Source organism: Poeciliopsis prolifica, unplaced genomic scaffold (assembly GCF_027474105.1).
Source record: "Poeciliopsis prolifica strain line A6 unplaced genomic scaffold, Auburn_PproV2 SCAFFOLD176, whole genome shotgun sequence".
Lineage (NCBI taxonomy): Eukaryota > Metazoa > Chordata > Actinopteri > Cyprinodontiformes > Poeciliidae > Poeciliopsis > Poeciliopsis prolifica.
Window position 1 is genome coordinate 221,660 of NW_026562551.1, and position 25,563 is coordinate 247,222.

At 36.9% G+C, this 25,563-nt stretch overlaps 1 protein-coding gene, 2 long non-coding RNA genes and 1 pseudogene across 3 annotated transcripts in view; 3 read left to right on the forward strand and 1 right to left on the reverse strand.

Annotated features, from left to right (window-relative positions):
- LOC129356495 (myelin-associated glycoprotein) overlaps nucleotides 1-25,563 on the forward strand; it is a 45,030-nt gene that overhangs the window by 4,240 nt on the left and 15,227 nt on the right. The window lies entirely within an intron of this gene.
- On the forward strand, nucleotides 993-1,648 carry LOC129356503 (uncharacterized). Its single transcript, XR_008605417.1, has 6 exons — nucleotides 993-1,026; nucleotides 1,099-1,137; nucleotides 1,214-1,240; nucleotides 1,336-1,374; nucleotides 1,463-1,528; nucleotides 1,617-1,648. It is a non-coding gene; the product is annotated as an uncharacterized LOC129356503 (long non-coding RNA).
- On the reverse strand, nucleotides 6,968-9,406 carry LOC129356501 (uncharacterized). Its single transcript, XR_008605414.1, has 4 exons — nucleotides 9,335-9,406; nucleotides 8,617-9,247; nucleotides 8,265-8,354; nucleotides 6,968-7,074 (listed from the first exon to the last, which is right to left on the reverse strand). It is a non-coding gene; the product is annotated as an uncharacterized LOC129356501 (long non-coding RNA).
- Nucleotides 18,396-20,962, forward strand: LOC129356499 (myelin-associated glycoprotein-like; annotated as a pseudogene).

The window sequence follows — 25,563 nt, forward strand, 5'->3', positions numbered from 1 at the left end:
CACTGGAAACAGGGAACTGAGAGATTTTCTCATTATGATTATTTTATATCTCCATCTCCAGGAACTACGGCGTACCAGATACAGAAAGCTATCCCTGTGGTGATTCCTGTTGTCATCTTAGTGCTGATCCTCTTTGCTGTGCTGCTTGGCATATTCTTCTACAGGAAAAGGTGAGTAAACATCTCAAAATCGACTAATATATGCTTTTGCGTATTGCGCTGATGTCTTTTTGCCTTCAAAAATTAGGCCAATTAAAGAAAATGAAGTTGACCTAAAGAAATTACAATTTTCTCATTACCAGAAAGCACACCTATGGCCCTCTGACACCTCCGCCAAGACCAGAGAAAGGCAAGAATTTTACCTCCAAGAACTTTTAAGTGCTGTGCTAATTTAGCACTTTTGCTCTCTGTTTTGATATGAGTTGTTAGGGGTAATGTAAGGTAAGGTAAGGTAAAGTAAGGTAAGGTAAGGTAAGGTAAGGTAAGTAAGGTAAGGTAAGGTAAGGTAAGGTAAGGTAAGGTAAGGTAAGGTAAGGTAAGGGTTGTTTGCTGTTCAAGGACAAAATTAAGAGAGATGTCTTGCCTCTCAATCTAAACATCTTGATTCAAATATTATAGATATTAATGATCTTACATGCTTGGAATTAGAAATTTATACAGCTCTACTTTACACTCACATTCACTCTCAAATGTAACACTGTGTCACTGATAAATGGATGTTTACATCCTTGTTCTTTCACAGGGATGTAAACATCCCCCATACACCAAAGATCTCTTTGGGGTAGATTAACCAGGTGAATTGAATTAAACGTTTTGCTCAGTTTCTTTTTGTTTTTGCACAAGCAAATAGTAAATCCAAAACCATTTTAATACCTATAGGACTTACTTTGAGGGAGATAGAGAGAAACCTCCAAGGCCAGAAAAAAGGTGCACAACCAAAAAGCTTTTTTTGAAATTGCAGTTGATCACATACTAAAAATTAACAAATGTTTCTGTGCAGGAATTCAGTTTGGAGAAGGTTTTCTCGGTAAGATCAACAAAAAGCAAATTCTGCCCTTTTAATCCTCAGTTCTGATGTTTGCAACACTATTATTTTCAGACAATCAGAGGACGGTCAAGTCGGCTGGCAGATCACCAGGTAGGAACATTTTCTGTTGTTAAATCTCCTCATTGTCAATGTTAAAGTTGCTACTACTTGAATGTTTCTTTTACAGAAACTCTTTCTGGAATAGATTTTCAAGGTAATAATTTCATGTTTATTACAAACAAGAATATCAGACATTAAGTGATTAAAAAATTAAAAGTAGACTAAGAACAATGTGTATAATTGTTGCAGACGCCCAAACAACTCGACTGACCTCAGAGTCAGTTATTTGTAAGTTTTCAGCCGTGGTTTCAAAAATATTTTATAATGAGCAGAAATGCTGAAAATGTGATATTGTGAAATATGTTTTTGCTCCTAGAAATAATGCAGAAGTGTTCGTCGGTGAGAAAAAAGTCAACAAGCAGTATTATCCATCACCAAAGAAGTGAGGAGAACAACTCTATATTTCAGGCTTCAAAAGACTGCTGCGATTATTGTGGTTCTTTATTAATTATCTTGTTTCGCTCATCCAGTAACCAAAGACGACCTGCGCTGCCCACACCAGAGGTCAGTTGCATTGTTCATTGAATTTTACCATTTACAGCTGTTGAGAGGATGTTTCAGTCAATTTTTCTTAATACACATTAAAAATAACTATTTTCCAGTCGAAACTCTTAATCTCTGAGCTTTTATTGTTTATGAAACAATGATCTCTTATTAGACCAAACTTCAACATTTTTGATAATATTCGTCAAAAGCCTTTGGTTTTACAAGAACATATTTCCTGTACGGTTCATAGAGTACAATACAAGCACATAAAGTTTATTAAGCAATAACGAACCAATTAAATATTTTTTCTTTACAGGATGTTAACCTGTACGGCAACATTTGAGTAAACAGTCTGAGGATCGATTTGGATGCGCTTGCTCTTCTTCTGCTGCCAAGTTTCAGTTTATAGTTCACATTCATAATCATGTTATTCTCACTTCCTCTGCTTTTCATTTCAATTGTAGACTTTTACTTTTCATTTCAGGAAGAAATAAACAGTAATGAATCATTAATGCCTCATTTCTCTATTCTCTGCCATGAAGAGAATACATGGCAGAGTATTCTCTTCATGTGGATAAAGGAGTGTCACACAAGATGGATTATGATATATATGTGTTTGTGTGTGTGTGTTCCCTTTTAAATAACATGAATAATATCACATTGTATGTTTTTTCTCATTTTAATAGCTCAAAAAATTCTTGAATATTACAGATGAAAATAAATCCTTTTATTAGGCAACTGAAAGAGGAATGTTTGTTCATTTAATTTCTGCTTTTACTCTTAAAGTTGTATTATTTTAGATAATGACAATCCACTTTTAAACTTATGAAAAAGACAAACACAGATTGAGATTTATTCCACAACAGAAATATTGAAAATAACTTGCAATAGACAGCTTTGTGTTGATGTATGTTTGTGGATCTTCTAAGATAACAAGACCAGAAACATCAGCGACACAAACAACAGCAGCAGGCCAGCACTTGCACCGCTGGCGCTGTTGCGCTGATTTTCCAGGCCCTTTTCAGACACCGCTTCCTGTAGATGTCATTGATGGCAGGGAGCGATGCCCCGGCGATGTGCTGGTGTAACAGAGAGCAAAGTGTGTATAATATGTCTGTGAATTTTGCCCAAAATAATGAAGGTTGTGTTTGTTTTTGATGAGATTTTTGAGTAACGCCATGTTTTGGAGCCACCTAGTGGTATGATCACGCACTGCATGCGACGGGTCCTTCAGGCGCTCTCGCGGTTTCCCCCACCAGAATTCTGCGGAGTGCTGGTGGAGGCGCAGCTCTTCATTATTTTTTTTACTTGGGGTCATATTTTTCTGGTTCAGTACTTAACAAAATACTATAATAACAACTGACATTCATAAATATAAATTATGACGTTTTGTCGTGGTTGGGCTGGAAAAATATGGCCCTATGTGTGACAGCTGCGTCAGTTGGTGTTGCTGGCTGACCAAACAGTCATGACGTTAACTATATCTTTTGTTTTTCAGCTGAGGGACCACTCGCAGGCAGTCACGTCTTGAAGATTTGTCTTTTTTTTTATCACTCTAGAGAAAGTTACACTGCGCAGTTTTCACCACCCTCTGCAGCGCCTTCCGGTCGGAGACAGAGCAGTTCCCATACCAAACTGTGATGCAGTTGGTGAGGATGCTCTCAATGGTGCAGCGGTAAAAATTGGGCGTCCGTACTCTACTCTGACTCTACTGAACAATGGGACTTTTCTGCCTTTTATACTCATTACCAAAACAAACTCGAATGAAAGAAGGGAATGGCCATTTCCCCTCTTCCTGACGGGTTAGCCAATCAGAATGCTACTTCCCTGCCCACGACTTGACCATGAGCTCAGAGCATGATCAATTAGCATACAGTACTTAATCTCCTATATCAATTAGCATACAATACTCAGTCTTCTGTTGTCCATGATTCAATCAACATACATCACTCAACTTCCGGTTGTGCTTAAAATGTGTTGAAAATGTATAAAATGAGCATGAAACATACAATTTATCAAAGAACATAGAAAATTCTTATATCACTTGGGTCAACCAGGGAGAAGAAGAAAAACAAACATCTATATTGCAGGGCTAGGCCTCCAAGGTGATGACCTCAAATAAACTCCATTCATAATTCATTTGACAACTTTATTCTGCTTCACTTCAGCTCATTCATAATAAACCTAAAAACATGGGTAACAAAAACCAACAAAATTTGGTAATTAACGATATCCTTAATATTTCTTTACTGTTTTTGTTGCTTAGTAAAAAAAAACAAAAAAAGCTTATGAATAAAAACAAAAAAAGATGACATTTTGCATTCATTGCTCTTTTGATACTAAATGTTGCTATTTTGAAATAAATGAGTCAATGTGATTGAAATGTGAAATATTTTACAGACATTTGCTCCGTTTTTAATAAAATGCTGAAACATCTTAGTGGATGACTGCTGAAATGAGTAAAACATTTACTCTGTGCTTACGACACCACACTTTCTGATTGGCTACCTGTAACAGTCAACAGGCTGCGTTCTCATTCCAGTGACTGGCTACGATAAAAGGGCCAAGACAATGTTGACTATCCCTGATTTTATGTCGGAGTTGTCCCAACACAACACAGAGTAGGTCAGAACATTCTAAGATTGTCATAAGAGGAAATGATGGCAGGAAATGGAAAATTGTGTCATGTGACACTCCCTCCAAACTGCCCTCTCCATCCCCAGTTTAATTGGCCGAAGAGTCACTTAAAATCGTAGTTTACTAAGATGTGTTTGTGAACAAACAGAGCTAAAACTCAAAGATTTAACTGACAGCACCAGATTGTGGTTGAGGTAACAAAACAGTCTAATTATAAATATTGTTCTTTGAACTCTTACTAAGTAAACATGCCAGCTTTGTATCTTCAGGCCAGTTCTAAATGTGATCAGCATTATATTGTGCTGTTGGATCGACGACATGATGACTTAATTTGGATTTAACAGAATTGCAAATCACTGACATTTTTTTTTTAATTGTATTTTTTTTTTTTTTTTTTTTTTTTTGATTCTATAGTTTTGGGTTTAAGTATTGTCTTCAAGTAACTCAATTACACAGTAATATCTTATGTTTTCCTGTCAACAGCTATGGTGCCCCAACCCCTAGTCTTAGAACGTTTTCTGAAGACAAACCCTGCACATGCCATGCAATGTTGCAGTTTCTCACATTCTGTTGTGTGTAGGTTGGAAGGTCTGTAAAATAGTATAGTTTGTATCTTTGGCAGATGATGAATTGCTGCATATTTGTTGGCTCCATGTTGATGATACAAAAATATTCCACTTCACAACATCCCAAATGTTCTTTAAAGGATTGGGATTTACTGACTTGGAGTGTTACGGGCACAAAGGCCATCAAAGAAGAATGAGTGGATACAACACCAGTAACCATTTGAAGCACTTTAGAGGCCTTTATTTTTAAAACACGAGTCAAGAGTATGTGGGCACCATCCCAGACATGTAGACAGAAGCCCAGGCATGTTGGCATATACCTGGGAACCACTGAACTGACATGTGCACGCCTCCTTCTGGCCCTCTGTCATGTGCAGTTCTCCTTCAAACATGGACCCATTGGCCCCTTCAGGTGTAGGCAACTGCTCTAAGGTGTGGACCTCCTTCAAGTGTGGGTGAGTGGCTCCTCTCCATGCCTGTGCGTCTGTCTCAAATCTCCACTTGTCTCACACTGCTCACTCGTTGGCCATGTGGAACAGAAGCCCTTGGGCCAAATAGACCAAAGTCCCCATGTGACTTTAGGACCCTCACATTCTGGTACCTTAATGGAAGCACAGTTAGCAGTCACAGGAGGGCATTGGAGTACAGTGAATTCATTGTCATTTTTATCAGTGAAGAAGATTACTGACTTTTTATAGGAGAGAAACTTCCGTCAAAACCGTACTTGGGATAACTGTCTGTGTCCTAGAAATACCTGATTCCTTTGGTAGCCCTTCATTGAAAACCTTGAATCGCTCTTAGTCTGATCCCTCCCAATGGCAGCCTGCCCTGGGAAGCCTCACTATTGGCTGAACCCCAAGACAAAATCTCCATCTGGGTCATGGGGATACTCAAACCCCTCCACCACGTTAAGGTGGCGATTCTGCGGAGGGGTCACCAGCAGATCGCGATGGATGTTTAATCCAAGGGATCCCCCATCCTGAGCAAGCACAAGGCAACAGTGGAGAGGAAAACGCCCTTTAAAAGGAAGAAACCTCCAGCAGAACCAGGCTCAGGATGAGCAGCCATCTGCCGAGGCTGGCTGGCTTCAAGAGGGCAAAAATAAAAAACACACAAACACAAAACTGTCAACAAACCTTCTGAAAGAAAGACAGATTCAATTACAATATTAGTTTACAATACACATGTTACAAAAGGTAGATCTGGGAAAGTCTATACAATAGATATTAACAGAAAATAGTCTGAACCTGTAGCAGTAAACTACCTCTCACTGGAATCAGTCCCGAAAGAATAACATGAAACAAAAAGTTAAACTTCAATATCTGTGAAAGAACTTAAAGAATTGTGTTAGTGCATCATTATCTACAAAATCATGTTGCTGTATTCCCATATCCTGGACAGACAATCTTTCAATTTGATTAAGAGTTTAAGTTTGAATATGTTAATGTTATCAGAAAGTTTATGTCGTTATGTTGTCAACCATGCAGCACATATTCACAGCTGAGGAGATTTTGGGCAGACCAATTAACCGAACAGTCAAGTTTTTATTGTGGGAGGAAGCCGGAGCACCCAGAGAGAACCCACAAATCCTACTTTTATTATTTCTGTGGGAGGAAGCCGGAGCACCCAGAGAGAACCCACAAATCCTACTTTTATTATTTCTGTGGGAGGAAGCCGGAGCACCCAGAGAGAACCCACAAATCCTACTTTTATTATTTCTGTGGGAGGAAGCCGGAGCTTCCAGAGAGAACCCACACGTGCCAATTTTAAAATGTCTGTGGGAGGAAGCCGGAGCACCCGGAGAAAACCCACAAATCCCACTTTTATTATTTCTGTGGGAGGAAGCTGGAGCTTCCATAGAGAACCCACACGTGCCAATTTTAAAATGTCTGTGGGAGGAAGCCGGAGCACCCGGAGAAAACCCACAAATCCCACTTTTATTACGCCTGAACCTCTTTCTGAAAGGTAACAGTGCTACTAACTGTGCCATTGTGCTACTTATGGTTGACTGAGGACTTTTTGTGAGGAATTAAATTAATTGTGTAAACATATACAAAAGAGATATATCAAAGGGTAAAAAAATAGTTTTTCTCCATATCTCATCCATCTCTCTTTGTTCTCCTTGTCATTTTGCAAGTTCTCCATGCACTCTAAAGTTATAGAGGCAGGTGTAGTCCGGATGACCCCAGTTGCTGTTCACCTTTAGAGTCACATGACGGAAGGAACCAACTTTATCGGCCTGTAAGTCAAGAGAGATATAAATTAGGGAGGTTAGATTGATAATCCATAGTTGCAAATAGATGATAGAAACAAAGGAGGTCTGTCTGATGGAAGCCTAGTTCAACTTTCCTTGCTGTAAATACATTTTGCATAGTTTATCTCAAGATAGCGAGGTAATTATACTGATATCTTGCTAACCAGAAAACAAAATGTTCTGTAGTAACACTGGGATTTTGTTGTTTGTTATACAGAGACAAAAAATTATTGTTTTGTGAAAAGTGTTGTGACTTTTTTACACTTTTATTTATTTGTTAAGTACAATTTGCATTTTAAGTGACTTCCTTACAATTGTATGTTGAGCATAATTTACATGATGATTATTATTTATTTAAATTAACATGATTGTAAATAATTACAAAAGCTGAAGTGAAATATATTTAAGTGCGAGACATGATTTATTTGAATAGAGGAAGTCTTTTATTTTGAAGAATACTAAACCGGATGTGGTTCTGTATTTCGTCACTGTCTTGCTTCTGTTGATTTTGGTTGCTAGGTAACAAACAGCTGTGATCAGCTGTCACTGTTTTCTCCTCAATAAAAACTGAACAGAAATGTTCAGTAAAAGAAATCCGAGTCTCCGTGTTGATTGAAGAATCTCCCACATCTTAATAATAAGAGGTTGACTTTTTGTATTTTGTTACCGTGATGTAATAAAAGTTTCAACGAGATTTATGCCAAGACAACAATATTTTCCTCCTTAATAGATGGCCAAATAAATCTACAGTTTTTTCCATTTGTTCAAGTTAAACACTTTGTATCTCTGTGTTTTGGAATAGTTATGGTTCAATAACAAAGCTTAATGTGGCTGCATTACATTTAGGCACTATTTCTAGACAACTTAACTAATTGATTAATTTTTCAATGCTTTTTATCAGTTACCACTACTCTGAAAGTGCAAGATTAACATACATTTTTATGGTTTAAGTAGAGTTTTTCATTGAATCCTTTTGAATGAAACAATAATACGGTACTTTATTCAAAGTATGTTTTTAAATTGAATGCTAGTAATACCCAGAGAAGAACCTTATGATTGTATGTTAGAATATATGATCATCATTTCAATATATCTATATTTATAACAGGGTAGGTAAGTCTGGTCTTCTGAGAGAACTGTATTTGGTTAATAAAACATTAATTTGACATATTTACAGGAAGTTTGAAGGTCTGTATTTGGTCTCCATCTTCATCGTATTGGAAAGTTCCCAAATGAGTTTCCTCATCTTCTAAATTCTTTGCTCCCTGAGACAAAATTAGATAAAAATCCAGTTCATTATCTTGTTCTTTCAACATATGTGAAAGTTAGTCGGTGTATCAGAAAACATATCACATCCTGAGATAAACAGAAAATTCATTAGTGCAGACAGAAAGTTTGCATGGTTTAGAATGAGATCAAGCAATGTCATATGGAATCAATGCTATCACATTTTGAATGTATACTTAATATATACTATACATGGCTATATCTATATTACACTTTTGACACTCATTTTATTTGACTTACATATACAGAAAATTCTTTGGGAGCACTAGAGACAGAGGACGTTGGGGACACAGTCTTAGCAATGTGACCCAGGGACACATGTCTGATGGTGGCTGGGTGTGAAAGTGAGACGCCCAAACGTCCCTGGAAACCTGGAAAGGCCCAGCATTTTCCAGGTTGCAGACGATTTTTTCCCTGAAAACAGAGAACAAAATTTAAGTGGGGTACCAAGACTAAGAGAAAAGTAAATCATAAAGCCTAATAATATATCACCAAGAAACACCACTTTTATTTTTTTAATGATCTGATCATCATTCAAACCTTAATAACAATGCCTGGGCCAATAGGAGGTCTCTTGAACAATTTCCCAAACCTTCCAACTTCTTTATTGATGTCATAAGCCTCTGAGGTCATCTTGTGTAAAATATTTGCTCCTGTACACAAAACACAAAAACAGAAATAATGTGAGTTAGAAAATTTTAATACTGAAAATTTGAAATCTAGTTGATGATCTTATTTGTAATGGCTCGCCTTGAGACTCCAGAGCAAAGTTGGGCCACAGGTCTGCTTGTGGCAGAAGGTAGTCAACCTTCTGCTCCAAGAGCTCCAGGTTGGAGAGATGTCTTTGATCTTTGTGTCCAAAGATCGTAACCTGTGCACAACATAAAAATTAACAGCTTGTTCTCATGTTTGATCATGATAATTAAATCAGTGTTAAGATTAGGAAGAGAAAGCCTACCATGTCTGTTAGAGTTGTGAGAGACAACTCTGAAGATCGTGAGTGGAAGGAAATAATACAGCAAATACATCCTGATGAACATGAGCAGAAGACAACAGTGAGAAAAAATTTAAAAATACAGACTTTCTGTGACACTTCCAAATTGACTGTTTGTAGGAGAGTATTTACCAAAAGTGACGAAAATGAGAAAGACAAAGACTGATATATCAAAACCACCCTGCAACAGAGTCATCATCATCTGTCTTTCTCTGTCAATCACATTGTCACCAGAATAATGTGACCTCTGTCTAAATGTGACTGCAGGGTGGTTTTCAGGACGACCTGTTAAGCGCCTCCTTATGGCCCTAGATGAAAAATATACAAGTGAGTTAAAATGTACACTGATCCGCAGATGACTGCATAAAACATATGACTTAATGAAAATTGCTGATTTGATCTACCTGATTGGCGTCTCCCTGTATGAAATAACAGGTTGTCCATCCATATCATAGTATCCGTTGTTTCTCAAACGTTCACTTCTTCTTAGCATGACTGTAAAAAACCAAAGACATGCAAAAGTGGTACATTTTGGTACAAAGCATGTCCAATGTACCAACACAACTCTACAGTGAAAGTCATTTTCCTCGTAAACACTGTAAATTTAAAGATGTAATATATCAAAAACTTCATTTAATGTTGATCAGAACATCATTTAGTTACCTATCAAATCAAATTAATCATTTTATGTGTGAAAATCACCAACCATCCATAAAAATTAAAGAAAAACATTATTTTGCATGTAGAACTCCTTAATATTTTTCTGCTGTTTCAATACTCAGTGAAGTTCGCGTAAATAAAAAAAAGGTACTAAAAACACAAATGAGACATTTAATGTTTACATCAAAAAGTTACTCAAATTGTTTTGATGTTGAGCTAAAAAAACTGATTACTAACAACTTGTCTTGCTCAACTTTTTTCAACATTGCTGCACACTTCCTTCAAAAAACTGGCACAAAATGTCATTTTTTCTTTGCTTCACTAATTTCTAAATAAATACTTACTCGAAAAACTGAAGCTCAGTTCAATTTCTTGAATTTTTTGAAGTAATCTATCCGACGTCTAACTCTTCAAATGGATGAATTCCTGTAGGAACTCGGCTCTTATTGACAAAAGTTCCAAAAGCGCCTGATGACAAGTCAGCTTATGTGACATCAGAATGCTCCACAGAACCTGCCCACAATTCATTTCTGCCTCTTTTAATTTCATTTAAAGCATTTTAAAAATTAAGGTACGAAAAAAAAATTATCTTGTTAAATTAGTCAATCAAATCACTGCTCTAAACAAAATCAAGAAATGTTTACTTCCCTACTGGCATTTACATGCAGTTATTGCAGTTTTTTTAGACATGTTTGATAAAAATATTTCCGTTATTACTGCAGAGCGCTTTCTCTACACCGACACACTGGATTGTACATTTCCTGTTATATATTTACAGTTCAATATGCACGTTATGTACATTTTGACAAAGTTGTGCTACTTAGTTGCACATTATCAAAAAGTTTCTGCTATTCTTGTTATTGTTAGTCCTGTTTTCATATGCACTTCAAAGTTTAGGAACTATTGTGTGAACTTGTATCTAAATGCAGCTATAAAACTGAATAAATGTAACCCCAACTTTCTATATTTGTGTATGCATGATGGAGAAAGGGGAACTATTACATTGCTTATGGCAATGCAACAAAACCAGGGCTTTTTGGGAGGAGGTTAAGAAAATAAGAATTATTTAAAAAGATGTTTCAATGGATCCTGCTCAATTAAGAGAGACAGGACAAACAGCCATGCACAGGACAATCCATGACAAACACAGAAGTCCAGCAACAGTTCACCACTGGAGTTTAGATCAGCAGGGCCATTCCTCCCAACCACATCCCTCCATGTCTCACTGACATTGCCCCGTTGAAGACCCCAGTAGAACAAATGAATACCCCTGAGAGGCACACTCCAGCACCCCGTACCAAAAAGGGTGGGTAATCTGAACTGTTGTTTGGCCCATAAGGACAGACAACGGTCAGAACCCTGAACCTCATGCACTCCAGTGTGCATGAGGAGCACACTGGAGCCCCTGATGAGTGTGCACACATGCATGTGCATGAGGGGCACATGCATACTGGAGCATGATGAGTGTGCCACCCTTTCTGGAGTGCCTGCACGTTGGGGTAAACGCCAACGTGCAGGCACCAAGATGGGGACACATAACTGCATGATGGGCACACTGGAGCCCCTCATGCACACTGGAGCATGAGTGTGCATGAGGTGCACACTCATGCACATGCATGCTCCGGCACATGCACACTGGAGGCATGAGTGCCTGTGTCTGTGTGTGTGGACCTTTTGTACTGAAGAATCTCAGAGTGTCTCCTGGGAACCAGAAGAACCGGGTTCAGGGTCCTCATTGTAAATAGGAGGACCCCGCATGCAGTCCAGTGTTCACGCGGGGCACACTCATGCACAGCATGCCCCTCATGCATGTTCATGAGGGGCACCTGCAGTCCTGTGTGCCCAAGGGCACACAGGAAGCACTTTTTCTTCCAGTGTGCATGAGTGTGCCACAAGAGAGGGAGGAAGTTGGGGAAACAATATTGGGAATGTAACCCAGGGATACATGAATGATGGCAGCTTTGTGGGACAGTGCGATGGCTAAAACATCCTGGGAAATCTACAAAGGCCCAGCAATGTCCTGGATTCAGAAGAGTTCTTCCCTAAAAACAAAACAAAGTTTTAGGTGGGGTACCAAGACTAAGAGAAAAGAAAATCATAAAGCCTAATGTTATATCTACAAGAAACACCACTTTTCCTAATATTTTTTTAATGATCTGATTATCATTCAGACCTTAAGGAGCAGAAAGAGAGAGAGAACAGTAAGCAAGAGCGAGAGAAGGGATAGCACAGGAGGAGCCGTTGTTTTAAGAAGTTTCTAGAAGTGAGTAAAACTTGTCTTCAAGAGAAGTTATGCAAGCTACCAGTACACAGTCAAGTTTTGGCTAGAAACTGTCTAACTGTGTGTTAGTTTTCTTGGTTGTATATTCACTCTAAAGTTAGAGCAAAGCTGTTGCTACAAAGGACTTTTGTAAGCAGCTGTGACTGTTAGAGTAGCACTTAAAACGTTACAGAAGGTCGTTACCGGACTGGTTAACGAGGACCTTGACTCCAGATAGTCACTCTGAGTGCCCGTGTCGCTCAGAGTACCTCTGGCACCGAGGGAAAGGAGAGCCGTCGATGTGGAGAGCACATGAAGGCCACACAACTGCTTTTTCCCTGAGCTACTGTTTTTGGATGGTTTAGAGGGCTCGCTGGACACTGGGTGAAGTATCGCTTGGATTCGTTGGACAACAAGGTACTGAGTTGACAGTCAATATCTGGACTGTTGAGTCGGAGGGAATCCTGATTCCTGAGCATCTTAACAGGCCTGCAAAGTAGATAGTATTTGCTGCCATATTATCTTAGTTTACAATACTGGGTTATATAACTAGTGTTTACCCTGTATGAATTTACTGTTCTGTGGGAATAATGTTTATTTTTTTCTGGTTTGTCTAAACCTAAACCTGTCATTTCCTTATTTTATTATTATTTTTGCCTAATTAAAGGAAGGTTATTATAAACCATTTTGCTTGGTATGTAGTACAACTCACTTTAGCAGAGTTCAGGGCTGATCGAACCAAAATACTATAGAGAAAATAAGAGAGTATACAGAAACATAGAATCCAAACCCCACTTATTTCCGGAAGCGTGTAAGTGAGGACTACATCTGTCCAGTTCATAAACAGAGAAAAATAGACCCTAAAAGTTTTGTCACATCAGAAACTGTGTATTCCCTGAACTTCTGACTGTCTGCCAACATCTATCTCACGAGATACAATGAGGGGATTCAGCCCTTCTTCACAAAAAAGGTTAAAGTACACTTGGTTTAGTAACATCTTTTTTTCTACATATCCACACCTGGATGAGTTATTCCTCAAATGTTGGCAATAAACCACACTTCAGGTATAGAACTGCTTGTTATACTCTGTCTGGATGAACTCAATGGCAGGTTTTTCCAGAAGATATACGAAATGAAAATGTCACAAAGTTTGAATGCAACTCAGCTGAATTACGTAAAAAATGACTTTTGACTCTAGAGGGACTTTAGACGGATGAGGTTAAAGCAGGACCTGCGCAGTGCTTTTCCGTATTTCCAGGGTGACATTGTTGACAACTTATTTAGCTTCCCTGAATACTGTGAAGCTAGTAAGTTTAAAAGGCAGAGCACCAAATAAATAATTTTATACTCTTGCATTGTATTGCTATAGATCAATAAACTTCAATATCATAGTTGTGTTTTATCAAACACATCTGTGTGCAAAACTCTTTCCACAATTCCTCAAACTTACTTATTGTCTTACTGTTTTACCACCTCTTCTGCTTTTGTGTCTTCAGTGTGGTTTTGGTCACTGAAGAACACATTTAACATGTCTTCCCGTTCTTGGTGCTTCTTGTACTGATGTGATTCAAAACATGTATTCTGTGAACAATTACATCCTACTTGGAGGATCTCTGACATTTCTTCTTGTATTTTGCAATTGTTGTCCAACAATTGGTCTGATTTGGCTATGAAAAATTTTTGCTAATGGCAATTATTAACAAAGTTAGTAATTTATATTAAAATTACATAGTCAGGGTACAACCTGATTATTAATAAACAATAGCCACATAGTCCCCATTATGGAAAGAGGCAATGAAAATGGCTTGGTGTTAAAATAAAAATAAATAAATTCATGTTTCAGAACAGCAAAACTACACATGTATGTAACAATGATTCCCAACTCTGATATCCAGCATCACTGCAATGCATGTTTTAGATGAGTCTCCATTCCTGCAGACCTGATTGGGAGTTAATTCAAATTCCTGGTATTTGGTTTTGTTGCAATAATAATTTTAAAGTAGCACAATAGTACATAATTTAACTTTTAGGTCAAGATAAACTTAGATACAGATCCAAACTGGGACAGCTGGTGACTCTCAGAACTTACAGAAATTCCTAATTAGAAAGCAGTCTTAGACTCCTTGGATCTCTTTAGATGGGGAGCCTGTCTGCCAGGCAATTAACAAATTCCTGAGCATGGTTCAAAAGTTCACTAGGATCTTAAAACTTTTTATAAATAATTTTATCTATATTAGAATTAACTATATTTCTTTAAGCATGTTTTTAATTAGTTACTTATTAGATCCAAACTTATAGTCATTATTTAGCATTACATTGTGTGCAAGCTTGGTTAAAAATACAAACTACTTTCTTGTGAAAACATTTTGAGGCAGAGATAGCGCTGCAGCTGCACTCGTATATCAAACTGGACAGCGGCTGGTACGAGAAGGGTTTGCCATATATCTGCTTTTGGGGCTCTTTAGCAGGAGGTAATAAAATTAACATTAAGACAGCCCACACAAAGGAAAAGAACACACCTCCTAATGCATATATTTAAATGAGGAGAATACGCAGTCTATAAAAAATGGTTTGTTTCACAGCAGAAGTTGGAATCTCTTTGTGCTGAGTGAGAGTTTCCCGGAGGATGCATCTTCTGTTATTCTTTTGTCTTTTTTTTACTCAGTTCTTTGTCTCTGTTTTGTAATGTCTTGGACTTTTGATAATCTAGGTGAGATGATTATTGTAACATTCTTCTTGCATTGATTTTCTCTGGATAAAACTCTGAATATCTGAAGTCTGACGTCGTATGATTGCTCTTTTCTCTCTGCACACTTACAACAGACACAGGAATTCGGGACAAAGAATTAATTAACGAGCTAAATCAAGTTATTCCTCTTTTTAATTCTTAACAGTTTCCAACCCAAATTCCTGGTTTCCAACCAGAAATTTGGGGTTGGAAACCAGGAAGCAACTGATTTAACAAATATTTTATCCATATGCAAGAGTTTAATAACAACAACAACAAAATATCAGTCTTCCAATTAAAATTCTTTAATCATCTCATTAAGTGAACAAGCTACTAAAAGTAAAACCTTGAAAATAAAGAAATATAAATAGAATCAATCAAAAGATGCAATAATTAAAACTATATTATTTAATGAACTTTAAATCCATAACATCACAGAGCTTCCTTTCCTGGAACTGTTCCTTCTCCTGGAACCAATAATAGGTTGATGCAAATGCATTTATGAATGACAGTTCTTCTACTCTTTGTTCCTTGTTGTATTGTCCTGGATTACCTACTTTATTATCAAGTAAAAGCCTCTAGAATACAGCAACTCTTAAAATCTGTTGTAATTAGACAAATATCATAACAAATCAAGTGAATATCAACTTAACACAAAAGTACTCTAACGGAACTGAAAGGTTTTCTAAAATAACCCTTCCGGTAGACTGCAAGAGGAACTATATGACAGCTTATATTGAATTAATATAACCAAATAAAAAGAAAACCTTTGAAGGTTTTTCAGAGAACAGGAACAGAAACTAATGAGATGTGAAGACAGGAAACTAACTCACTGTGATGCTGCACTGTATGCAGACAAATGGATACACTGTGCTCTTGAGTGTTAAATATACTACAAAACAACTTCAGTGTTCACAGTCATTACAAACATACATACATACATATATGTAAGTAAATAAAAACACGTCTGTTTCAGCACAACTATTGGGCAACTATTAGTTCTCAAAATTATTCTCAAACATAAACAAAATCTATTTTTTTCCCCCATATCAATATTTATTCATCTTATTTCTCAGATCTTTACTGAGCGAATAAGTTTGAATAAAAACCACAGGCTTCAGCCCAAACTGGTTCTCCACCTCCAGCTTATTAGTTAAAGTGGAGTTCTGTGCCTGTCACTGGGCAGACACAGTCCAGATCTGGTAAGTCAAGATTCCCAGTCATCAGTGAATAAAACTTGACCTGTACTAAATCTGTCTTCAGATAATTTTTTGTCCCAGTTATTACATTTCAACTTATGTGTCTCATTCGGTGAAATATTATTGAAAAGGAAATCAGTCAGGCCTGCTTCTTGTATTTTACACCAAGTCATGCATAACTATCTGTGACATAGCAATTGGAATAGCTTTCACAAAGGTGCAAAAAAAAAAAACACACAAGAAATTTGTTCTAGTTTTATCATCATGTCAATAATCAAGATCATCTTCTAGAGCATATTCACTAAGTTTTAATCTCCAACAACAGCTTGGAGCATAAGTCACACATGAAGTGAACTGTCAGAACGTTTATTTTTACTTTGTTGTCTCACTTCCTTTTTCTAGTTTAGAGCCACAGAGAAAAAATGTTGGTCCTCTCTTAAACACACAGCTGAAAAATCATTTCTCACCAAACTGTGTTATAAACTCATTGGCTGCTTTCTTCCACAAAGGCAGGGTTAATGTTTTCTCCATGTTTTGGGTGGAAATTCCCTCTGTCTTGAAAATCCAGATCAACACAAAGGCTATTGTGAGGGATGGGAATATTTTTGGGAGCTAAGCTTTGCTTCCTTCTCGCGCGCCAAAGACCTCCTCATTTCTGGTGAAGAAGTCTTGCAGCTTGATAGTGTCCTCCTTTCGGCGTCCCCAGGACAGTCTCTTGGGAGACGTAGCAGCGAAGCCAGTGGATGTCGAGTTACCCATTAGAAAAGCTGAGAGCTTCACTATCCAAGGAGCAAATCTATCCAGCAAAACACAAAGTGTGGGAATTATTGTAAAAATGAATTTACACATGTCCGAGAAACATGATCAGACATTTTCTTACCTTTACGGAGAAAATTACAACAGGTTGTTTTCTTTCTGCTGATCTGGCTGCTGAAGTCTGGCTGCAATGCAAAAGACAAACTCCTCCATTTTAAGTCCTGAAGTCATGACCTCATCGGACTTTAATTGTCTAATTAATCACATCACTAAGAGATGGGATTACAGATAACAGCTGTAACTGCAAAAGTCAATCAGTGTTGATTAACGGCTCTCTTCCTCAGCTCTTTCTGTTTACCATATTGTAAATAAACTTCATTTGTAGTCGATCAAACATTTTGATAGAAGCCATTACATTTCAGTTGATTTATCATCCCTAATGGATATGATAGTTTAGGTCAGATCACTTCTAATCATACAAAGAAAATTTTGCTAAGTAATTATGAAGTAATTATGAAGTAACCCTCTGGAGTATTAAAGTGTGTGAACAACTTTAGATGACGTGACATGGTTCAGCATATATTTTCCAAATGTCAGGAATAAAATGTGATATCAAGGTAGCATGTGGAATCACATGTTAAAACTCTGAAATTTATTGTGCAAGATGGAAAAATGTATGCTTACTATCTAAAGAAGACATACTACATTAAGCTGATGATTCTATGTGCAACTTGGAAACAAGTCTTTTCTTTTAAACATTCATTATTCTTATAAAACCAGACAGACCAGTGATGAATCATTGTCTTTGATGTTGTTCTACATAAGGATGATATCGAAGAAAAGTTGTTCATTTTTTAGTATTTATAAACCGTAGCTTTATTCTGAAGAATGCATGATTTTGATCTTTTGACACTAAAATTCATCTTGTTATTGAATTTTGGTTTCCTTGAGAGTTGTGAAAACCAACTCTCAAGGGATATTCTGCTAACGTCTGATTATTACCAGCAAGTGTTGCCTGAATCGCTGCCATTCTCCATTTCCTGTATCAAATGTAGCTCTTTCAAAACATGAAGCTGTCTGAGCAGCAGATGTCTCTAGAGTTTAATTCAAGTCTCCCAAAGCAATTTTTATCAGTGTTCTTCAGTATAGAAAACAAAAGCATTTCACACCGATGCTGATTTTTCTGCTGGCCTTGCCGGACTTCTTAAGAATACACTGTAAAAATAAAACACACATTTTAGCATTTTCTTTTCTGGTTAGTGTCAGAGATTCTATGTTTTAAAATATAACAGAGATTTGCATTCAGATAAGTAGTGCAGCTGAGACCACTCCCTGTCCGCTGCATCATTAACTCTGGCTTCACTGCCTCTACACACACTCTGACATTCTCACACACTGTGAAAGTGACTCTGACGGCTGCCAAACTGCAGAAACCAAACCAAAGAATCATTATTCAGAAGTGCTTTCAGAAAACCGCTCAGCCAAGACAGAGACGCCAAAAGGTAAGATTTTGTTAATTGTAATAGTTGCACCAAACTTAGCTTATGCATATTTTCCTAATAATATAAGGACTTAGAAAAAAAAAATCAGATTAGCAGTGATAAATAAATTGAAAGTAGTGATTAGATTTAATACTTTTTTAAAATTTACATTAGCATATTTTTTTGTAAAGATTTTTTTCTAAATACTTGATTCAATTTAAAAATATATCCCCATTAAAAAGGTTAAATAATTATAAAATTGTGGAACTATTTGATATTATCGTAAAATGAAAGTATGGGCAAGGAAAAATGCAAATTTTGTTGCATCTTAAAAGTAGATGCAACAAAAGCAACATGTGTAATTACATATTTAATATCTATGAATGATTGAACGTATAAGCCATGTTTAAAAAAAAGCTTGACAACCTCATTGTTCAGTTTTAAATGAAGATTTTAACCTTAATTCTATTTGTTTTTCATTTTGTTTTTCTGAACTCTACACAAATTTTCAGATTTAGCATTCTGCATAGTCTTCTTTTGTTCTAAATTTGCTTTATTTTTTGCGTCATTATGATGGTTTACCCAAGCCCCGGCCTAACCTCACTTCCCTCATTCAGTTTCAAACATTTTCCCTCTTGCTTATATGTTTCCACACTTATGATTGTAAAATCACCACATTAAATTAATCCCAGAGTTTGGTTTTCCTAATTTATGTTTAGTTTCAGATTCCATTTTTTATTTGTGTTATTCTTTTAGCATAACAATGGCACTTTTTAACAGTGCCATTGCATAAGACGGTTTGGTCTGGAGGAAAATTAAATATAAACTCTCCTGTGTAGTTATTTAATACACTATAATCAATCTGCTGGTGCAGATGCAGTGCTCATTTTCTGACTTTGAGTGCTCACTCAAAGTCCACTCATATCTGGTGGACTTTGAGTGTTGAGCCATTTCACACCTTTGATTTCATACCTTTGTATTTTAGGAAAAATGTAAAATAAATCTCCTCAGTAAACTTTTAATTCTTGGGATTAATACTGATAGAATATTTTGTTTCTGTTTGTTTTTCCTCCTGTAAAAACTCCTACAGATTTGAACAATCAAGCCAACAGTGTTTTGCGGCACAATGGATCACAAGAGAAAGCTCATGATGTGTTTGGTTTTGGCTGGTAAGTGATTTGTAAATTACTTCATCCATTTTCTTTTCCTCCAATGATAATTTCTAACTTTTTGTTTTGGTTCTAATTAATCAGTCATTTGCAGCTCTGGGCTTGGAGAAGTGTGGACGGCCGATGTTGTAAAGTCCATTGATGCTCTAATTGGCTCCTGTGTCGTGCTGCCCTGTACATTCAGTTATCCTGGGTCTTCCCTGCCTGCCTCCAGACTCAGGGCCATCTGGCATCGTAAGGACAAACACAACGAGATTTTCTACTATGAAGACAGCACAATGGTCATGGACAGCTTTAAGGGCCGAACCAAGTTGTTGGGAGCCCTGGTCAGAAGAACTGCACCTTAGAAATAGATGAAGTTAAAGATCATGACAACGGCCCTTTCTGCTTCCGCATTGAACTTGTGCAAAAAGACACCAACCAACCCACTAAAGAAAAGTTCTCCTTTGTAGAGAAATGTGCTGAAGTCAAAATGCTCCGTATGTACACACTCCATATTCTGTATTTCAATGCTGCTTGCATGTTTAACCCACTTTTATATTAACTGCTACCTGAATTTGTTCTTCACAGATAACAAACCTCAACTCAAACTGAGTCCAATGAAGATGGCCACTCAAGGCAAACCCTACATCCTCACCTGCTCTGTTCACCACACCTGCCCTCGCATCCCCCTGAGATTAAATGGAGTCGAGAAAGTAAGGATGATGAAATCACCAAAAAGCATGAACACCTTCATTCAGGGATCTGGGAGGCAGATTCCATCCTGTCCTTCGTTCCTGAGGAAAAGGACGACGAAACAGAGCTCACCTGCACAGCAACATTTCATGGGGGAATAACATCCGAGGCAAAGTTTACACTTCATGTAAAACGTGAGACAAACTTTGGTTTGCTTTTTATTCATTTTAAAAGAACAGCCATTTTAAATCCTGCCTATTTGTTGCTATTTGCAATAAAAAGAAATGGTTTACTTTTTGTTTGCAGGCAGAGAAAACTACAACCACATCATCATTCCTACTGTTGCAGTCGCTGCCACTGCTGTGGTCTTTGGACTCTTCTGTATTTTCATGGTGAAGAAATACAAGTGAGTAGCAAAGTACCAAACTAATTTTCACTAATAGTGAACAATAAAACCTGGCATTTGCTTGCAGCTGTCTAATATTTGTACAAATGTTTGGTCTTTTAAAGGAAACGTATTCAAGAGCTTCAAAGTCAAGATGGCAGGTGTGGAAAAAGACAGTTTGCTCACAGTCACACCTACATTTAACTACATTATTATAATACGTTTTACTTTTCTAACATTAGCATGTGGAACAGGATGTCTAGACTGTCTCGCAGGTGAGAAATGGTCGCTTCGCAATCGATGTCTGCGCCTGTTAGCCAGTTAAAACTGATTAATCTCATCTTAGTAACATTGTAGTGATTTAATATAACATTTAATTTGTGACATTTTCAGGCTTCGTCCTGGCGCTGCAGGACCAACTCATCTTGATCAAAGGCAAGAGATTCTTTTTTTTTTTACTTTTCTCAATGCAGCACTGAATTCAAGAGAACAGTTCATATTTCTGCTGCAGTTTCAAATGGACCTGCAAATTGCTGAGTTGGGAGTTTTTTTCTTAAATGTCAAAGATTAATTCCTTTTTGACTTTTGACAAAATGCTTCCTAAAACATTTGCATGCTTTCTGTTCCTTCTTTATTATTCCCAGAAGATCTATTTGGAGCAGATTTTCAAGGTAACTGGAACTTTTTGTGGCTTTGTAAAAACCTTGCATATAAGACAAGCTCTTGTGTTTTTTTTTTTTTTATTACACAAAACATATTTCATTTGTCTTCAACAGGAGACCCCAAAGGAATGAACATGTTCAAAGGTGAATATTTAGCTGAAAGAAACTGCAAGTTGTGAAGTTTTCTTGTGTGTGTTATAATTGTAAAAACTGTTTTTTGAATCATCAGTCCCAATAATGCTTCCTCCTGTGGTGGACAGAAAACTGACAAACCTCGCTTCCCATCACCAAAGAGGTAACTACTTCAATTAGATTTATGAAATTTTTCATATGAAAAGTTTCTAATTGTTATTTCTGCTGCTTTGGTGGGACCATAAAGCCAACAAAAATCCCACAATTACAAACAGGTATGATTAAGTTTTTTTTTGTTTTTTTTTTTTACGGTTATTTAAAATTCATTCCACTTTTCATAAACACCCTTATCATTCTTATTCTTCATAGGACCTGGATGACAACGATGACTACATGAACACTGTAGACTTGAACATTTATGGAAACGTGTAAAAATGTAAAAACTGATGATCAAAGTAAAAAGCCAGAGTAATTATTAGCATCCTTTGTTTCCACAAACAGGTTGTGTTCTTTTTGCTGATCTGATTTATTGGTGAGTTAAGACACATGCTTTACATATATTCAGATTTAAGGCTTTATAATACCACTTATGCTAACATGCGCTACGTTTACTGCACCCACTGTGGCATCCCTACCAACAAAAATGAAAGGGTGTGTGTGCTAATAGTAATTATTTGTATAAATCACAAATTTTGTTGGCCCAACAAGCCAAAGACAATCTGTCATATCATCATATAACATGAACTCCTTGCTTTACGTTCCCCTCTTGTACTTTGAGCAATTTCATGCATATTGTATTGAAGAAAAATGTGTATTACACATTCTGCATTTTGTATTGCACAGCTGATATGTCTTTTGAAAGCAATATGTGACTGAAAGCGACATGTGAAACATGCACATTATTCCACGTTGTAATATGTTTTATAATTATGGTGCATGTTTTGAAATAAATGCATTTGAGAAAATCATTGCCTCTTTATTAAATGTTTATTTTCCAAATAATTTTTTTAAAGTTCAAACAATGAATACCTAGTCAATATTAATTACAAATAACTATTATGAAGTAAAAAAAGGAAAAAATACTCTGTAAGAGTTAATATTAAGATCTAACACTGAATTAGTAAGTGTTAAATGATTAACTCCAGCAGATTTGATATTTGACATTTAATCGGAGTTGAGGTACCAACTCTCCAAAAAGAGTCAAATGAACACTTTCTGGTGTGGACCCATACAGACACTTTAAAAGTGTTGAAGTCAAAGCTGACAGAGTTAATTTGGGCCTGCTGGATTTGCTGTGTACACCAGATTACTGCAAAAACCTATAGAATTAAGAATTACTTAAAAAGAACCAGACTGAGGCTAAAAGATCCAAAAACACACATTTAAAGAACAGATGAGGAGCAAAGCGAATGACAGATTATCAGGCTGAAATATCTTACAAAACCATGCCTGAGACCTGAGGTGGTGTTAAAACCTCCCCAGGTAGGCAGCAGGCCAAAGGTTCCCCAATAACACAATCACCATGTGGAACAGGATGTCTAGAGTCTGTCTCAGACGCAAAAAAAAAAAAAAATAGACACTGCGCTATCAGTTTTTTTCCCTCTGCTACACAATCAAAAATAATTATTTTTTATCTCAGTGACATTAGAGTTGTGATTCAGTAATTATTTTTATTTCTTTACGTCTCTAAATGCAGAACTGAAAATAATTCTGTTTTTCCCTGTGGATTTCCAATAGACTTGCAGAGTGTTATTTTGGCAGTGAAGAGACATTCTTTTTTTATGACTTTAGGCTGTTTCTCCAAAACAATTTGCGTAGTTTCTGTTCTTCTTTAACCTTCCCAGAAGGTCTAGTTGGAGCCAACTCTTGGCACTGTTTATGGCTTTGCAATAACATTATTTAGAAGCCAAAATTTTTTATTTATTTATTTTACATTCTACATAAATTACTTCAGGGCTGCACAGTGGCGCAGTTGGTAGCCCTGTTGCCTTGCAGCAAGAAGGTCCTGGGTCCGATTCCCGGCCCGGGGTCTTTCTGCATGTTCTCCGTGTGTGCATGGGTTCTCTCCGGGTTCTCCGGCTTCCTCCCACAGTCCAAAAACATGACTGTCAGGTTAATTGGTCTTTTCAATTCTCCTCAGGTGTGAGTGAGTCTGTGCCTGGTTGTTTGTCCTGTTTGTCTCTGTGTTGCCCTGCGACAGACTGGCGACCTGTCCAGGGTGACGCCACCTCTCGCATTGAACGCAGGTGTAAATGAAGATTAGTTTAAAATAAATAATGAGCAACTAACCCTTAATAGATTCTTAGGATGAGCATAAAGATTGTATGTATAAAATATAAGAGTCAACTATTGTTATTTTCCTTGATGCAAATAACACAACCAGTGCATTCAATGACCAAATTTGACTGCTTATTGGCAAGAAATGCCTTAAATATGATAGATCACCATGTCTATGGTAAAGCCAATCTGAACATTTTGCATATTTGAAAATAGAAATGTTGCAGATGTGTTTCTCCTATTTATTTATTTTTACAACTCAAACAAGACTTCAATGTGTCATCTCAGATAAGTTATTTTAATAAATGTGTTTTCACTTCAGCTGCCAATTAACTTCAGAAAAAGCAGAACTGAAAATCAGTCACTGAGTGTGATAGCTATTTTCTCAACCTACATGAAAAGAGAACAACAGACAACGTTGAATTTCAAGCAAGTCTTTTGCCAAAGGAGAAGGCACAGCAGACCGCTTCCTCAAGGTTTCTTTTTTATATACATGAAGCATTCAAATACTAACCTAGCTGGGTTTTTCTGCCTTAGAAAAACCCAGGCAGAAGCATAGTAGGAAAAGAATGTGAAGGGAGAACAAAGGAAGATCTATACACAGGCCGTGTAGGGAGTATCCCAAGATAAGAAATGGTTGCAGGTTCAAGGTCTAACAAGTTCCTTTTCTCAGGGATGTGAATACTAAATCTACTAAAACTACAAATGTAAATGACAACAAAACATAATGATTCTAACAGAGTGTTGTCAAAACATTGAAATGTTAATTCAAAAAGTTAATCTGAGGGAAGAACACGAAGCAACATGAGAAAACTTGTAGAGCTTTAAGAGATAAGTAAATGAAGATGGCTGGAGCAGATCACTAGTGTAAAGGAGAAACTTTATAATACATCTTGTTCAGTTGCTTGTTAATACAAACAACAATCACTATTAAACCAGCCAGTCCTTACGATGTCGGCTTTGTAGATCTTATCTTACATTTGCCCAATATTCTTTACAAAATACTCAAGCTCAGTCAGATTGCACACTGTAATTCAAATTTTAATGAATAAGCATCTTCTGTTTCTATAAGTAGATTTGCCTGCTTAAAATTCACTGTCTAATCAGCTTGACAAATAATCTTCAATTGACATACATTTATCATTTAAATGCCTTTAACATGTAATGTGTCTTGCCTCAGATCGTAACGATAAAGGCAGACAGAGTAGGAATTGAACCAAAACGTGAGATCTAACTAGCTTGAATAGTTCAGAATAAATACAGGATGTAGTTCATTTGCATTTTTCAACATCACATAAAATGCATCTGATTTCATTTCTATTTGCAGGTACTGCAAACATCACCTCATTATTCCAGTCGCGGTGGCCATTGGCACGGCTGTGATCTTTGGAATCATCTGCATTGCTATGATGAAAAAGTACAAGTAGGTTTACAGATATTCACTATTTAAGTGGATCCGCTGAGTAAAACAGCAAATTGTTATTTCTCAATGCTGCTCTTGTTAAGCTCCTCTTGTTTCTTAAGGAATCGCATTGCAGAGCTTCAAAGTCGTGAAGGAAGGTAAAGTGATTTAAAGCATTGTACCACAAAATAAAAACATTAATGTCATTACAGTAAAAATAAATATTAATCAAATTATTTGGGACATTAGCATGTTCAGCAGACTGTCCAGGATGTCTGGCAGGTGAGATTGACTTATTTCACTTATTTCACTTTTCAATTGTTTTTCCTGAATACATTTTTGACTGAAGTTATGGACTTTTTCAGGTTCTAATGGCCAGGACTTTGTGGTCATAATCCAGTGCAAGA